This window comes from Scylla paramamosain, chromosome 19 (assembly GCF_035594125.1).
Source record: "Scylla paramamosain isolate STU-SP2022 chromosome 19, ASM3559412v1, whole genome shotgun sequence".
Taxonomy (NCBI): domain Eukaryota; kingdom Metazoa; phylum Arthropoda; class Malacostraca; order Decapoda; family Portunidae; genus Scylla; species Scylla paramamosain.
Genome location: NC_087169.1, coordinates 20,328,150 through 20,346,141, shown reverse-complemented (window position 1 = coordinate 20,346,141; position 17,992 = coordinate 20,328,150). Strand labels below are relative to the sequence as shown.

The following is a 17,992-nucleotide window of genomic DNA, read 5'->3' as shown; positions in this document are numbered from 1 at the left end:
ACAACACAAAAAAACACACACATCCTTTACAAACCAGGCACAAAACGGGCGCCACAAACTCGCCTCTCCGGCTCTCTGGCTCTCCAACAAATAAACAAATATAACCAATTGTTTAAGACTGAAATATTGTTGTCACTGAAAACCGGGAAATTTTGTCGCTCGCAGCTGTAGAGAGAGAGAGAGAGAGAGAGAGAGAGAGAGAGAGAGAGAGAGAGAGAGAGAGAGAGAGAGAGAGAGAGAGAGAGAGAGAGAACCACAGTGTTAATTGGTTGATGATTGTTTGATATTAAACATTTGGTTCTCGTTCGTAAGATTGAAGGAGAAAACTTAATTGCCCTGGAGAGAGAGAGAGAGAGAGAGAGAGAGAGAGAGAGAGAGAGAGAGAGAGAGAATCCCTAACAATTTTTTTTTCTCTCTCCTCTACAGTAATAACTAAAAACCTAACAAGCCAACTAACTTACATACATACAGACATACATACATACAGACAGACAGACAGACGGATAGATAGATAAATGAATAGAGAAGTTCGAAAGAATAAAGAACACAATATGAAGCTTCGAACTGGGGAGGAATTTGAAGCAGTAACTCGCGGGTCTTGAGGCAAACAGAACCTTCCATCACACACACACACACACACACACACAAAGAATTCGAACCCCGCACATTAGAAGCTCCATTTATCCCTCAAAGCTTCAGACGAGACAGTTCGAAGCTCTGACATATGGGATGAGGCACAGTACTCGTTTTCTTGCGGCACAGTACCCGTTTTCTTTCTCCCATGCTGTGTGTATGTGGCGCAGCGGGAACTGTAGTATTTGGTGCATGGGTTAAGTTATTAAAAAAAAAAAAAAAAGTGTATTGTTTGCCATCGTAACAAGTTAAGTCGTATAGCACCGGATTACAGAACTGCATAAAATATTAGTAACGTTAAGATGAAAGCGAAAAATTAATAAGGTACAGATGATATTTAAGAGAGTTGAAAAATAAAAAGCCTAAGACACTAAAATTAATGTTGTATAAGTGGAGAGACAGGGAAATAAAAAAAACAAGAACAACAACAACAACAACAACAACAACAACAACAACAACAACAACATCAACAACAAACAAAACCACCACCACCAGCACAACCTTCCCTGAACCTTAACCACAACCCAGTCACAAACCCGTCGCTTTCTTTCATTATCCAGCATCTCACCCCGCTCGACCCTGTGCTTCCCCGCCAGCTCTGCAAATCCCTTCGGCGCAGCGACAGGGAGAGCGGGGCGTGTCGAACTGAATAACCGCCCCCTCCTTGCTCCTCCCGCGGGACTAAGACGTGGCAGGTTCTTGGTGAATAACATAGAAACATGAAATAAGAGAAGGTGCAAGAATATATCAGGCATACACATGGAAGTCCCTGTTTTACTTTTTTTTTTTGTTTTGTTTATTTTTATTTTTTTCTCATTAGATTGGATATTTTACGTTGGACTTTTGTAAGACTAATGTTCGTGTTCTTATCTGGATTTTATTGGATTTTATTTCATTCATATCTTAACTACCTGTCAATTTATCTATTTCTTTTATTTATTTATTTATTTATTTATTTTTTTTTTTTAGGATTCACGATGAAAAGCGGTTTTTTTTTTTTTTCTTTTAATAACACCAAAGCGTCAGATCTTTAGTCTTACATCTCGTCACCTTTATAAACCACCTGTCATTTCACCTAGTAATCTAAATGAAACTCTATCTCCTCTTATTGATTTTCGTGCAAAAAACAGAAAAGATGAAGCGAATTTCACACCACTCACACTCTGGACAGTACAAAGGGAACACCAATCTGTGCGCCACGCGATGAATTGACGGAAGCGAACACCACATCCGGAAATCGCCCGAAAAAAAAAATAAATAAAATGTGTGTTTGTTTATGAGAGTGACGCTTTAATCTCAAACTGGGGCAACATTTCCCTATAATCACCAACAATATTTCAGATCTTTTTTTGCACTGGGGTCTCTTAAATACGTAATTCTGAAAGGGAGAAAGGAAAAGCCCTCCAGTTTTTTTTCTTATATCTGCATCCAGGCAAATATTTCACTACGGTGGTCTGAATGTTGACAAAGAATGACCGTAGCAGCGAAAAGGTTAAGAGGCTCCCGTGGAAGGTATTATCGTTTTCAAGAGTGCTTCCACGATTCTACTGTCAACATAACAAGGATTTTGCATCATCAACCGGGGGGAAAAACTGAAAACCTGACCTAATCATCCGTGTGGCCTTTGAATACAGTCATAATTAAAAGAAAACGCCAAAATTAACAAATCAAAACACTAAAAGCACTGAACAAAATCTTTAAAAGCACAAGAAAAGGGGAATGAAGAGGAAAACGCTTCCAGCACAACTAGGTCAAATATTTATATGTGACTGTAATAGAAATGCCTCAGAATGCTTTGTAATCAATGAACGATCTAAGTAGCAGCTCAATATCTAGACGTGGCTGTAGAAAAGAAAATAAATATCTCAGTCTAGTTTGTAAAATAAAGAACAGTGTGTCAAGTAGCGGTAAAATACTTAAGAGACTTAGAAGCAGCTGCAAAATAGAAAAGAAATATATCAGGTTAGTTTTAATCGAGGAACAATATAAGCAGCAGTAAATGGCTTAGAAACACAGGACTTGCGCTGAACTGTCCCTGCGTTTGCCTTGCTTTACCGACACTCATGAGAACACCAGCCAGCGTTCCTCAAGGGCTTTCCAGACTGGGTTCAAGTGCCCACCCGTTTCACGCACTGCTCAATTCCCCACCCCACTACTGCAGCTGTCCACGATCATGCTCCATGCAGATAGATAGATAGATAGATAGATAGATAGATAGATAGATAGATAGATAGATAGATAGAGAGAGAGAGAGAGAGAGAGAGAGAGAGAGAGAGAGAGAGAGAGAGAGAGAGAGAGAGAGAGAGAGAGAGAGAGAGAGAGAGAGAGAGAGAGAGAGATAATTTATTGACCACAGTATTAAAAAAAGTATTACGTCACAAGGAAAGAAAGGATTCTCATAAGGAAAGAAAGGGTTGGAATAAGGAAAGAAAAGTTTGCAATAAGGAAAGAAAAGGCAGCCATTAGGAAAGAAAGGGTTATCACTAAAAAATAAAGGGTTGTTATGGGGAAAGAAAGAAAGCTGCCATAAGTTATCAAAAGGAAGGAAAGACAGTCACAAAGAAGACACCCTCGCCTCTCTGCAACACAGCCAAACGAACGAGCACCACACGCTCCCTCTCTGCCCTCCAACCACCTCAACAAGGAAGCTACACTCAATTGAATTAGTCACCCTCGCCCCTTACGCAAACTTACATAAACCATGAAACTTATTCCACTACTGTACATGCATATCAAGACACCGAGATGCTTGTCCCTACTTACCTACCTGGACTAGAGACACATAGGTGGGAACAGACTAGCTCACCTGTCCACCCTACTAGAGATAATGACGATGATTTGTGCTATATAATTTTCAGTAGTTGGAGGAGGGTTGTGATGAAGTACACGGTCTAACATGCAGTGAGGGACCTTGTATGATGATGATGGTGATGTATTGCACTGTCATTGGTGATGTGGCTAAGGTCTATTGATTCTTGGTATCTTTAACGTGTAGTTCTTCTCATTATTTATTTATTTATTTATTTATTTTTTTTAGGGGAGCAAAGTAGTTTATTTAATGCCTTCTTTATTTTGTTCGGGGTTCCTTCTTTTAATTCTTTCTTTGCAATTTTAGGGATTCATCTTAATTATCTCTATTTTTTTTTTAAGGGACTAGGTACTGCAACTAAACTACTACTGCTACCACCACCACTACAAATCAATACATCTCTTAATTTCTTCTTAAACTTTTTGAAAGACAGTTTTTTTTTATTTGTTCTTTACGATTAGAGAAACCAAGTGTTTTAACTAGTCTTATTAAACATTACAGCAAGTTCATCAGCATTTTTCCTTCTCTCCTCCTCTCATCCCATTTTCCACCAACCACACACACACACACACACACACAAGAGAGAGAGAGAGAGAGAGAGAGAGAGAGAGAGAGAGAGAGAGAGAGAGAGAGAGAGAGAGAGAGAGAGAGAGAGAGAGAGAGAGAGAGAGAGAGGATGACACGCAGCACTACCTGATGGAATGTGCGAGACTGGATAATAAAGGCGAAGTCTCCTCCCCACCCCTCACCGCTCCCTCTTCCGCCCACTCCCTGCCCCTCCCCGCCCGTGGTCGTATAGATAAGGAAGTGTTTGCCCCTGACAGCGCTTGGTGGTGAAAGGCGCGCTGCATTTAGGACGACCTGTATCCATTATTAACGAGGGGTAGAGAGAGAGAGAGAGAGAGAGAGAGAGAGAGAGAGAGAGAGAGAGAGAGAGAGAGAGAGAGAGAGAGAGATTCTTACGGGATAACAATAACAAAGGATTAAATGAGAGATAAGATGAAAATTATGTAAGAATAAAATAAACAAGGGAAACGGAAGGAAAACAAGATAGATGATTAGAGAGAGAGAGAGAGAGAGAGAGAGAGAGAGAGAGAGAGAGAGAGAGAGAGAGAGAGAGAGAGAGAGAGAGAGAGAGAGAGAGAATATTCCCATTGTCCTCAACCATCTCTCTCTCTCTCTCTCTCTCTTCCCACCCACCTCTCTCTCTCCCTCTCCCTCTCCCTCTCTCTCTAGGAAAGGAAGGGAGGGGGCAAGGAAGGGAAGACCTGATAAGACTTGGTGATAAAAAGAATAAAAAACACAGGCAGTATCTCAGTTTCCCGTCAACCTTCCCTTCAGAGACTTCCTTCAGGCGGGGAAACTTGGTCCTCACTGTTATCTTGTCTGGTGCTACGTGAGGGCTTATTGTTATTACTCTTGTTGTTGTTGTTGTTGTTGTTAGTGGTGGTGGTGGTGGTGGTGATGGTAGTAGTAGTAGTAGTAGCAGTAGTAGTTTAGTTGTTGTTGTAGTAGTAATAGTAGTAGTAGTAGGAGTAGTTTAGATAATCTCTCCTCTCCTCTCCTCTCCTCTCTCTCTCTCTCTCTCTCTCTCTCTCTCTCTCTCTCTCTCTCTCTCTCTTTCTCAGTTAAGCAAACTCAGTCCAGGTTCCACCACAAGCACCAAGGAAGTCGTGACAGAGACCCCCCTCCCCCTCCCCCCTCTTCCTCCTCCTCCTACCTCCCCCTCCTCCTCCTCCTCCTCCTCCTCCTCCTCCTCCTCCTGCTGCTGCTGCTGCATAACCAAACAGGTGAGACGGGATAAAGCCCAAGAGGATGTGGACCAGGTTTGAGGGAGGAGGAGGAGGAGGAGGAGGAGGAGGAGGAGGAGGAGGAGGAGGAGGAGGAGGAGGAGGAGGAGGAGGAGGAGGAGGAGGAGCCACTAACAACAACCACACAGAGAGTCAAGTCCTGTAATGGGAATGTTTGAACTCCTCCTCCTCCTCCTCCTCCTCCTCCTCCTCCTCCTCCTCCTCCTCCTCCTCCTCCTCCTCCTCCTCCTCTTCTTTCCTACTCTTCATTACTTTTATGGAAAGATTTAAAAATTTTTTTCTTCCTTTTTACTAATTTTTGGTTCATTTCACGCATGTGTGTGTGTGTGTGTGTGTGTGTGTGTGTGTGTGTGTGTGTGTGTGTGTGAATCAAGTTGTTTTTATTTGTGTTTTTCTTTCTGTGATTGCTTGTTTGTGCGAACCTCGGCGCTTGTTTGTTTTTGTTTGTTTACTTGTTTGTTTACTTGTTTGTTTCACTTTATCCATGCCCATGTGAAAAATTCTCTCTCTCTCTCTCTCTCTCTCTCTCTCTCTCTCTCTCTCTCTCTCTCTCTCTCTCTCTCTTTTAATGGACAAAAATAATGCAACACAAAGGTCACACACGCACCAGGACGAAAAGGAGAGAAGCATTCGTGTGAGACATTGTGTACTTCTACTGCATCAACGTAAACACTTTATTTTTCCCCTAATATATTTTCCCTCCTATCTGTAATACTCTTTATGAATTCTATGTAGTTTCTTTAATTGTTTCTATATATTTTTTTTCCTCTTCTCTGTAACGCACTTTATAATCCGCTGTACTCTCTTTAATCTATATTTTTCCTCTTATGAATTTCCTATATGCTTTTCTTTATTTGGCTTTAATAAATTTTGCTTCTGTTTGGTTTCGTTGCTCTTGTCCACGTTCCCTCTTACATTAAATAAAGATACAAGCGATAAATAAAGTCCACTAAGAGAACCAACGGGAAAAAAAAGTGGGGGTGGTGAGATATCAAAAGGGAAAACAAACAACAGGTAGGTGGAAAAAAAGAGGGAAAAAAAAGAGCAGTAGTGTGGGTCATTCCCGTAATTACCTGCGAATCGTGGTGAAAAAAAAAACATTCCAATATGATTTGATGGTGGGGAGAAGGGGAGAGAGAGAGAGGGGGGGAAGAGAGAGGGAGGGGGAGAGAGGGAGCAGGTGGGGGGAAGGGAGAAGGAAGGGGGAGGGGGAAACTATCAGGTGAGCTCCCGTTAATATCACGTTAATATCACACACACACACACACACACACACACACACACACACACACACACACACACACACACACACACACATAATACAGAACAGGCATATTTGTGTTGCATATTACTAGCCAGAGAGAGAGAGAGAGAGAGAGAGAGAGAGAGAGAGAGAGAGAGAGAGAGAGAGAGAGAGAGAGAGAGAGAGAGAGAGAGAGAGAGAGAGAGAGAGAGAGAGAGAGAGAGAGAGAGAGAGAGAGGATATAACAGAGCCACGCAGCATGAATCTTGACAAAACACACACACACACACACACACACACACACACACCTCTACATTCCCCCTTCTACCCAAACTCATTCCCAAACCCACAAAAGTGAAGTGTAAAGGAGAAAAGTGTGACGTTAAAGAAAGTCATGGTAATTTGCAGCACATAACGTGATTTATTTTATTGCATGTTCCCACTAAGCACATAAGATTTAAATAAAGATTACGAGATCAAAGAGTAAGAGAGAAGGATCATGTCTTAGAAAACGCATCGTAATTTTCAGGACATCACTTGATCTTTACATCCTTTAATTTCAATCATTTATTTACTTTTCATTTCATACAACGAGACTTTTCATCATTCTATCTTATTAAGTTATCTATGTTCTTCATTTCATTTCATTTCACTAAGTTATACATTTTGTTTTATTTATTTATTTTATTTTTTTTATTTTTGCAGACGTAACACACTCCCAATTATCTTGCTGTGTTGCTATGTCGCTGCGTTGCCGTCTTACTGATCTGCTGTGTTGCTGCCTTGCTGTGCCGCTCGTTCCCTGCAGAGACATTGTAATTTAAAGGGAAAGCAGCATGTGTGGAGCCCCGGTGCGTATTTGATCTCTCTTGCTTTGATGTCTCTCTGTCCCGCCCGTCCTGAGTCTTCATTTGTGATTGCATTTAATTATCTCTTGTTCTGTGCGGTATTCTCCTGCTGCGCTCTCTCTCTCTCTCTCTCTCTCTCTCTCTCTCTCTCTCTCTCTCTCTCTCTCTCTCTCTCTCTCTTCTAGTGCTTCTCATGCTACTCTTTCTTATTCTTTTCTTCTTTGTCTTCTATTTCGTTTTCTTTTTTTCTTTTCTTCGGTATTTTTATGTTTCGACTATTTTTGCTTCATTTTTTTTGTTCTTACTTTATTTTCTTGCTGTTTTTTGTTCTTATTCCTCCTATTACACGAGTCTTCTTTCTTCTTTCTTCTTCGTTATAGCGTTATTGATCTACTTCATTTTCTTCCTAGTTTTCTTGTCTCTCTTTCTCTTTCTTTTCACATTTTTTTCACTTATTTCATCTTTTTCTTAATTTCGCTCGCATTTTCTTCTTTCTCTTTAATACGTTGCTAGTTTTCCCACATTTTATCATTTTATTTTGTTAGTCATTTCTTCTTTTCCTTTTACTGCTATTTTTTTTTTTTTGTTTTACTCCTCTTTCCTCCCCCTGTCTCCACCTCCCGCCTAGCCAGCCTTATGTCTCCCAGCGGCGGCAAGGTTACCCGTCAGTCAGTCAGTCAGTCACCAGTGCGCGGTAACGGCTGGAAGCGCAGGGGAGTGAAAAGAGTCGAGGCGGAGAGAGGGCAAAAGTTATAGAAAACGGGGATGAAAAAGGTGATGTTTATGGGGGACTGTACAGTTTTGCAATTAATCCCTGTTGAGCTGTAGAGTTTTCCCATTAATCTGTGACAAGTGGAGAGATGAGTGGAGGGGATGAAAGGGGTGGAGGAAAGAAAGAAGGGGAGGGAGAGGTGGAGATGCGGGGGTATAGGAGATAATCACCCTATGTAAAGATGAATATATGAATAAATGAGTGTGAAAAATGAGATAAGGAAAGTTTAGCAGTCAATAGAGAGATTAATGGGAATGAGGGAACTAACTGGAGTGAAAAATAGATCACTACATTACGCAAAGATGAATTTCTGAATAAAAAAAATATATAAAAAAAGGAAAGTGGAAATTAATGTTTGAAAGAAGTTGAGAATGAGAGAGAGAAAAAAAAAAAACAATTACACAAAGTAGAGATGAATAATTGAATGAACAAGCGAATAATGAAGGCGGGAAGGAAAAGTTAATCAATAAGTTTGTTGGAGAGAGAGAGAGAGAGAGAGAGAGAGAGAGAGAGAGAGAGAGAGAGAGAGAGAGAGAGAGAGAGAGAGAGAGAGAGAGAGAGAGAGAGAGAGAGAGAGAGAGAGAGAGAGAGAGTTAATCAGCTGTAGAAAATTAATCATACACCCCCCAACACAAACACACACACACACACACACAGCCGGTCATTGTGTGTGTGTGTGTGTGTGTGTGTGTGTTGTGTGTGTGTGTGTGTGTTTGTTTCACCACTGAATTTTGATAAGCATGTAATTCCCCAGGGTATTATTTGTTTGTGGGGAGAAAAATTACGTTTCCGAAGTACTTCCATATATCACATCCAGGAGGAGGAGGAGGAGGAGGAGGAGGAGGAGGAGGAGGAGGAGGCGAAAGAAGTTAAAGAAGAGAACAAAGCGAAGATGGGGAAGGTGAACGAAGAACAGTAGATCATGAAAAGAAGAGGAGGAGAAGGAAGAAAAAGAGGAAGAAGATGAAGAAGAAGAAGAAGAAAAAACATTGCAGAAAAAAAGAGAAGATAGAAATAACGACACTCAAAGAACAGAAAGCAAAGAAAAAAGAAAAAAAAAAGCCACGACCAAAAAAGAAGAAAGGAAGGAGACGAGGAAGAGAAAGACGAGGGAAAAAGAAGCATGGCCAGGTGAGAGGAGAGAGAGAGAAAGAGAGAAAGAGAGAGAGTGTTGGCAGGTAACATATCTTAACTAAGGTGAGGCTCTGGGAAGAAATACTGTAATCATTACCTACCCAGACAAGTGATCAATAGGGGGAATGTGACGGCTGATGAAGAAAGAGGGGGAGGGGGAAGAGGGGGAGAGGAGGAAGAGGAGGAAGAGGAGGAGGAAAGAAGAATGAGAACGGTGATAGCCTGGAGAGGAGCGGGAGAATGAGATGGGAGGAAGTTGAGGTAAAGACGACAAGGAGATATGAGGAAGATGAAGGAGAGAAGGATGAGGAGGAATAAAAAGAATGAGAATAGAAATGAAAGACAAAAAATACATAGAGAGGGAGGAGAGATTTGGAATTAGAACCATAAAAGTGAAAAATTACCTGAGACAGAAAAGAAGGATAAAAAAGTTAATAAAGACAGAGAGAGAGAGAGAGACACAACACGACACAACACGTCAGGACAGGAGAGACACACGGGGACACGGAGACAATTAGCTATCAAACACACCTGTCGCCCTAATCCCCCGCGAGAAGGACAAGCGAGGGTCGGGATGAGAATGAACCTGTCTGGAGGAGGATCGGATCGCACTGAGGGGAATCCAAACCCACAGAAAGGGTGTCGGGTGCTGACGGGCCATAGAACATCGCGTGATATTCCCTGATATAGATGTAAGGAGAGAGAGAGAGAGAGAGAGAGAGAGAGAGAGAGAGAGAGAGAGAGAGAGAGAGAGAGAGAGAGAGAGAGAGAGAGAGAGAGAGAGAGAGAGAGAGAGAGAGAGTTAGGGAGAAAGTCGATTTTGCAGGCTGGAGTATTTGGGATTGAAAAAAATGTGTTTCTCTCTCTCTCTCTCTCTCTCTCTCTCTCTCTCTCTCTCTCTCTCTCTCTCTCTCTCTCTCTCTCTCTCTCTCTCTCTCTCTCTCTCTCTAGTGCTTGGGTCTGTGCTTGTTTGGTGTGTGTGTGTGTGTGTGTGTGTGTGTGTGTGTGTGTGTGTGTGTGTGTGTGTGTGTGTGTGTGTGTGTGAGAGCTATGCGCTGTTATTTCCTGTTATGTTTCCTTGCAGCCATGTTTTGTGAGAACACACACACACACACACACACACGGGAAGGATAGTAGAGGAAAAAAAAACATTATGGTAGAAAACATGCTATATAATCCCATACTCGAAACCTTTCAAATGATTCGCTCTTTTACCAAAAATAAACCATGTACTGCCAATTAATTTTTCCATGCAATATGCTATACAGTCTCTCTCTCTCTCTCTCTCTCTCTCTCTCTCTCTCTCTCTCTCTCTCTCTCTCTCTCTCTCTCTCTCTCTCTCTCTCTCTCTCTCTCTCTCTCTCAAGTAAACAGGAAGAAATTTCCCTCTCATTTGCATACAGATCCATTATCTCTCTCTCCCACACACTCCAAACATTAATAATCGTTTTGGTGTCATTTTTCCTTTCTCTCTCTCTCTCTCTCTCTCTCTCTCTCTCTCTCTCTCTCTCTCTCTCTCTCTCTCTCTCTCTCTCAATCTGATCTGAGTGTAACAGTTTATATTACTCGATAAAAAGAAAGAAATATACAAAAATAAATAAAAAGTACGAGTGAAAACCAAAGAAATGAAAAAAGAGAACACCAAAACAAATAAAGAATTAAAAAAAATAAAAACTTGAGAAAAAATACAAAAAAAAATACAAGTGGAACAACACCACCTCGTCCATCAGAGCCGCGTCTTCCACCAAACCACACATTCTTATCTTCCACCTCCACTCCCAGCACTTTCACCCTCACCCTTACCGTCACTCTCACCCTTACCCTCCTTCACCCTTATCCTCCCACCCTCTCCCTCTCTCTCACTCTCCCTGCATCCCCTCAATTGTCGTGTCTGTTCCCCCTGTTTCCCTTTTGTGTTCCGCTTATCTATGCATTCATCTTCCTATTTACGGTTCGACTTGAGGAGGAGGAGGAGGAGGAGGAGGAGGAGGAGGAGGAAGAGGAGGAGGAGGAGGAAGAGGAGGAGGAGATGTTATTCGAAAATACATACGAATCGATAAATGAAAGGAGAAGAGGATAAGGAGATAATTATAGATAGATAGATAGATAGATAGATAGAGAGAGAGAGAGAGAGAGAGAGAGAGAGAGAGAGAGAGAGAGAGAGAGAGAGAGAGAGAGAGAGAGAGAGAGAGAGAGAGAGACTAAGGTAGACTTGTGAATCGAAAAAGTAGATGAAAGCACAATTAAAGATGGAAGAATTGAATCAGGTCAGGTTAGGTTAGAGAAAAGGTGAGTTTGGACGTGGGAGTGGAGAGACTGAGCTATGGGAGAGATGAGAGGCGGAGTGGAGAGCTGGTGGAGTGGTGAGGTGGAGGAGGTGGAGGAGTGGAGAGGTGGAGAGACACAGAGGGAGTTAGATGGAGCGCCAAAGAGGACGGGGAGGCAAAGCTTAAAGGTGAAGGGCTGGCAGGAACCAACGGCAATGCCCCTGACGATGACTTGCACACCTCTCTCTCTCTCTCTCTCTCTCTCTCTCTCTCTCTCTCTCTCTCTCTCTCTCTCTGTACCGTGCATAACCTCCTTCATAACCCTCTTTCATCTCTCTAACTCTCTCTCTAACAAACAGCTGGCCGGTGATTGGTCGGGAGCAGGACAAGCACAAGGGATCGACCAATACGCAAGCCGAGCACGATACAACATTCCAGGGCAGTGCAGCGCGGGAAGTCTCGTTATGTGAGGAGTGAGGCGCGGGAGTCGATAGAACACGGCGAATAGAAGGTTGTAGGTGACACAGGAAGCCACACAGCGAGTAATACAAGAACATGAACGAGAGGAAGTAAGGGAAGATGCAAGAATCATAAGGTATATAAATTGTAGTCCCTGTATTGAATGTTTGTTTCATCTATATATTCCCATCCATATATTTAGTAGCAGTAGTAGTAGTAGTAGTAGTAGTAGTAGTAACATAAGACGTGGGGAAGTAAAGGAAACTGCAGGAAACTATCAGGATTACAACTGGCAGCCCCTAGTAAACAATTTCCCTACCTATTTCCTCCTATCCCTATAAATTTGTGTACTTTTCCTTCAATTCTTCCTACTAGGTACCATGATTACTGAGTCTGTTATGTTAAATGAAGTGACATACGTACCATTAGAGGAAAAAGGAGAAAAAAATAATGCATGTAAAATTTTTTCTGATCCCTCTCTCTCTTTCCACACACACACACACACACACACACACGGAAGGACGGAATGATACAGCCACTTTTTGTCACACTTAAATTCCTTTTATATTTATTCATGACCACTTATCACAGGCATTTTCCAGCGCCGTGCTTCCGGTATCAAGCTCCACTGGGGGGAAAATTGAGTTACATCAAAGTTAAGGAATCAAATTATGTGTGTTTATTCCAGTTACGGAGCCCCCCAAAAAGAGTTGCGTAATTAGACAGTTCAGTGACAGTCAATTGAGCTAGACAGGAAACCACTTGGAAACAGATTTTGGTTGTTAGTATAAAATATTCAGTGAATGTGTTGGGGTTTTAAAAATGGCAGCGTGGAGGTGTTTGTGTGTGTGTGTGTGTATTAGACGAAACACACTCTCGACTCACCTGTTAGTCACTAATTATTTTCCAGGTGTTGACTTACGCAGGTGACGACAGGTGGAGGAACCTTCAACCACACACCACACACTCGCTTACCTGTGGGGGAAACAATCAGGTGAGTCAGGTGTATGAGAGAGAGAGAGAGAGAGAGAGAGAGAGAGAGAGAGAGAGAGAGAGAGAGAGAGAGAGAGAGAGAGAGAGAGAGAGAGAGAGAGAGAGAGAGAGAGAGAGAGAGAGAGAGAGAGAGAGAGAGAGAGAGAGAGAGAGAGAGAGAGAGAGAGAATGAATGAATGAAACACAAAAATGCAAGAAAGGAAGGAAGGAAGAGACACGTGAAGAAGGGGAGAGAGGAAGGAAGGGAGGGAAGGAGGGGGAGGGATAAAGGGATGGAATGAAAGAGGATGGAAATAACCCTCTTTCCTTCTTTATTTTTTCCCTTTCTCTTTTTTCTTCTTTGTCTGTGGAAGCCTTCATGATTTTTCTGCCTACCAAAATTGCTGAAACCCTTAAAACGAATTCCACTGAAGTTTTTTTTTTTTTTTTCCTCTCCTTTGCTTCTGTTTTCCATTTCTTCTTCTCTTCCTCATAGTTAACAAAAAAAAAAAGACTATTATTATTATTATTATTATTAAGGAAAGCCTCTAACATACTTCCTTATACCATTAGTCTATTTCCTTTCCACTAAAAGAAACTGAGGAAGTTAAACGAGTAAGAAATAATGCTTTTATGACCGATGCCTTTCACAATACATCATCCCCCCTCTCTCTCTCTCTCTCTCTCTCTCTCTCTCTCTCTCTCTCTCTCTCTCTCTCTCTACGAGTTGTACATTACTTAAGATAAAAGTAAAAGTTCAATAAAGTTTCTAAACCTTGAATAATTTTTGACTACCGCGAGCGAAGGAGGGATGAAAGAAGAAGGAAGGAAGGAAGGAAGGAGAGAAGATAAGAAAGAAAGGAAAGGAAAGGAAGGAAGGAAGGAAAGCAGGGAAAGAGGAAGGATGGGGGAATGAAGGAAGGAGTGAAGGAGAAAAAAAAAGAAGCACAGGGAATGAAGATAGAAGAATGAATGAGAAGAAGGGAAGAATGAAAGAAAGGATGCTAATGAAGGCTAACGAACATGACTGAAGGAAAAGAAGAATAGAGAAAGGAAGAAAGGAAGGAAGGAAGATGAAGAAAGCAGGAATAAGGAGTAGATAGAGAGAAGGAGAGATGGAGAAGGGAAATGAAGCAGATACCGAGAGGAGAAGGAGAAGGAGGAGGAGGAGGAGGAGGAGGAGGAGGAGGAGGAGGAGGAGGAGGAGGAGGAGGAGGAGGAGGAGGAGGAAAACTCATAAACTCTTCTCCCATTACGTACACAAACACATGTAAACTCAAAACAACGCGGGGAGAGAGAGAGAGAGAGAGAGAGAGAGAGAGAGAGAGAGAGAGAGAGAGAGAGAGAGAGAGAGAGAGAGAGAGAGAGAGAGAGAGAGAGAGAGAGAGAGCAGACACTGACAAAGTAACACGACAGAGAGGAATGGAAGGGAGAGAGACAGAGATAAAGAGGATGAGGAGGGAGAGAATTAAGGAGGCGAAGGAAGAAGTGGAGGAAGAAGAGAAGAGAAGGAAGGGAATGATAAACAACCCTCTGAAAAATGATAACTTAAAATAATGAAAGAAAACAATAAATAAATAACAAAATACACAATAAAAAGAAAAAAAAAACAAGAAAATAATACAAAATGAGTAAAAAATTAAAGGAATCTTTTTTTTTAGAAAGGAGAGAAGCAACACAAAGGAACACAAGGGAAGAACGAACAGCAATAAACTCGTTAGCCCTCAGAAGAAGGCTGGTCCACAAAACTACGCTAAAGTAAGAAAAAGGAGGAGGAGGAGGAGGAGGAGGAGGAGGAGGAGGAGGAAGATGAAGAAGGATGAAAGAAGAAAGAAGAGAGCAGTAGTAGTAGTAGTAGAAGAAGAAGGAAAACAAGAAAACAAGTAGAAGGAAAACGATGAGGAAAGTAGAGGAAGAAAACGAGGAGGAGGATGAAGAGGCGGAGGAGGAGGAGGAGGAGGAGGAGGAGAATACAGTTGAGTCCTAAATAGCGATTCAATTCCACTTAATCCGGATTACAACAGAAGTCCTTTCACAACAGATTCACTGGAAATTTTATATTATATGTAACACGCTCCTCCTCTTCCTCCTCCTCCTCCTCCTCCTCCTCTTCCTCCTGCTCCTCCTCTCCTTTCTCCATTCCAAACGCTATCTCTTACGTCTTTTCCCTCCTCTGCTCTCCACCATGTCTCTCCTCCTCCCTCTCTTCTTCCTCCTCCTCCTCCTCCTCCTCCTCCTCCTCCTCCTCCATTAATCTTTTCATCTCACACACTTTTACTCCTCCATCTCTCCTTATCCTTTTCCTGGATTTACTCTCCAAAAATTCTTACAAAACGTCTGATATTCTCTCTCTCTCTCTCTCTCTCTCTCTCTCTCTCTCTCTCTCTCTCTCTCTCTCTCTCTCTCTCTCTCTCTCTCTCTCTCTCTCTCTCTCTCTCTCTCATTTTTAGGATGGTAATAGGGTCAGATAAGAAAAACTACATTACACACTAAAATTTACGGTTTAATTTGGATAATTCGGCAAGTTTGGCAAGAACACACACACACACACACACACACACACACACACACACACACACACACACACACAACGTGCCTTCTAATTACACGGAAAATTAAAAGCGGAGTGTAACAGACTGTGAAATTTATATACAATTTTTCCCTATAACGATGCAAGTTACCAAACAGAAGAGGAAGGAGGAGGAGGAGGAGGAGGAGGAGGAGGAGGAGGAGGAGGAGGAGGAGGAGGAGACACTAGGAAAGGCAGAACGGAAACATGAGAAGTTAAATCTGAAGAAGAATGGAAAGGAAAAGGAAGATAATGATGATGAGGAGAAGGGAAGAAGTCAAAGGAGGAGGAGGAGGAGGAGGAGGAGGAGACTAAGACAGGCAGAACAGAAAGATAAACTGAAGCTAAATGAGGCAAAATAGAATAAGAAGGAAAAGATAACAATGATGAGGTGGTGAGGAGGAGGAGGAGGAGGAGGAGGAGGAGGAGGAGAAGAAAATAGAACCAAATATGAACCAACGCAGTCGTGTCATGTCAATACCAGTCGTCTCTTATTATAAATTCATTTCCCGCCTCTCATATTAATCGCAAAAAATATACAAATCATAATTATTTTTCGCTAGCTGAACAGGAAATTAATATTATGGCGCCAGTTCTTTGTTATGCGCACTTGTATGAAGAAGGGAAGACTTTAGAGTGGTAGTAGTAATAGTAGTAGTAGTAGTAGTAGTAGTAGTAACTCTTCCAGTTTTCTTTACATAAACAAAAAGAAAACGTGATTTGTAAGCAGAATTACCCATGGACAAAATCAATGGTCCTTTAAAACGTTCAATTAAGATGGGTTGTATTCACCGTCAGTGTGTGTTAGTTAATACTCAGCTTTCCCTGTCCATCGCCCGCCGTGCTGCTGCGTGACGGGCCGCGACTGTACGGTGGGCTGCGTCGCCTCGTCGAGAGAGAGAGAGAGAGAGAGAGAGAGAGAGAGAGAGAGAGAGAGAGAATTTATACTGCTAAACAATCCCTCACGTAATGTAAACCCCTTGTTAAGCCTAGTTCCCTCCACTACAGGTACACGGTGTTTTAACTATCTAATCACTAGTATTCCAACCTGTAAGTCAGCGTATTGTTGCCAAATGAATAAACCAATGCCAATAGACCAAAATGATGGAGTACCGTGTTGAAAAATAATGATTAATCACCATGGCAGTAATTGGTAGTTTGCGCGCTGACTCCCTCGTCACGCACTCAATATATATAACGCATTGTAAATATTCACCTTTATTTCCGCCACAGTTTATATTACAGGTGAATCAAGAGCCTCACCTGGCCTATAAAAATTTACAATAACTCCTTGTCACATAACTCCGTCCCTCTCCCCCGCGAGCTCTGGGGAACCTGCGGGGAATCGGGGGTTTCGACGGGGAAGGGATAGGAAAGTTGTGTTTTACGGTCCCACACTATATCATATCAGTGTCCTACCGCAAAGAGAAAAAAGAATTACTCTACACATTGACGGCATTTAATTACCTAGGTACAGTATTAGGCCGGTACCTCCTCCCACTCCCCCTGGTTGCCTTGTAATTTTACAGTGGTATCAGCCGTTATTACAAATCTAGAGCCTTTACTTTCTCCTTATTGCTATTGGCAGGTTGAACATACAGTAAATTTGCAACTTACACCATTGCAGTCGCCAGCTGTACCAAGGTGAAGATATGCACAACACTTCACAAAGGGAGCCAGTCTCTTGCCCCTCTCCTGTGCAGTGGGCCGTTCAAACAACCTGTCCGCCATGTTGTCTTCCTCCTTCACCTCCCCTTTAACTCTTGAAAAAACCCATCAGGACAAAGTAATAACTCAAACCAATCATAGACAAAAATTCCCAGAGAAGAAAATCATACGTATGTTTAATAATCACAGACCAACACTTCTTACGTATGCAATAATCAGAAGGAATACAATAATTCATAGCAGATCAAGTAAAATATTGGAATCCTGGGCATGATAGAAAATGATATGCTGCATTCAAGCTGTAACTCATGTAAACCTTTCCGCTCACCCTTCTGATATAAACCTAACTTCAAACACACGTCTCAGGAAATAGTGAGCAAAAAATACTATGCTTTTTCAATATGATTTTAACCACAATAAGGTGTATAGTCGTATCACACACACACACACACACACACACACACACACACACACACACACACACACACACACACACACAGGAATCCAGTGACACTTTCAATTCGTTACTCACTCAATTATCTGTCAATGTCACGCGTCACGGACACCACCAGTGACCAGAGCGAAGCCTGGAGCTGTTCCGCTACGTGTATCTGACGCAGGCGCTGAAGGGGAGACGCATAAGTTCGTTTTTCTTTTATTTATTTACTTTTTTTTTTTTAGTGAAGCTTTGTTTGTTGTTGATATGAGTAAGGTAGGGTGCTCTCTCTCTCTCTCTCTCTCTCTCTCTCTCTCTCTCTCTCTCTCTCTCTCTCTCTCTCTCTCTCTCTCTCTCTCTCTCTCTCTCTC

General features: G+C 42.1%; 1 protein-coding gene across 3 annotated transcripts in view; it reads right to left on the bottom strand.

Moving 5' to 3' along the window:
• Nucleotides 1–17,272, bottom strand: part of LOC135109852 (acetylcholine receptor subunit alpha-like) — a 165,266-nt gene extending 147,994 nt beyond the window's left edge. For all 3 annotated transcript variants that reach the window (XM_064021612.1, XM_064021616.1, XM_064021617.1), the window contains exons 1-2: nucleotides 17,135–17,272; nucleotides 12,862–12,951 (exon numbers count right to left, since the gene is read on the bottom strand). The gene's annotated coding sequence lies outside the window, so the exon portion shown is untranslated. The remainder of the gene's footprint in view (nucleotides 1–12,861; nucleotides 12,952–17,134) is intronic.
• Nucleotides 17,273–17,992: the final 720 nt, after the last annotated feature.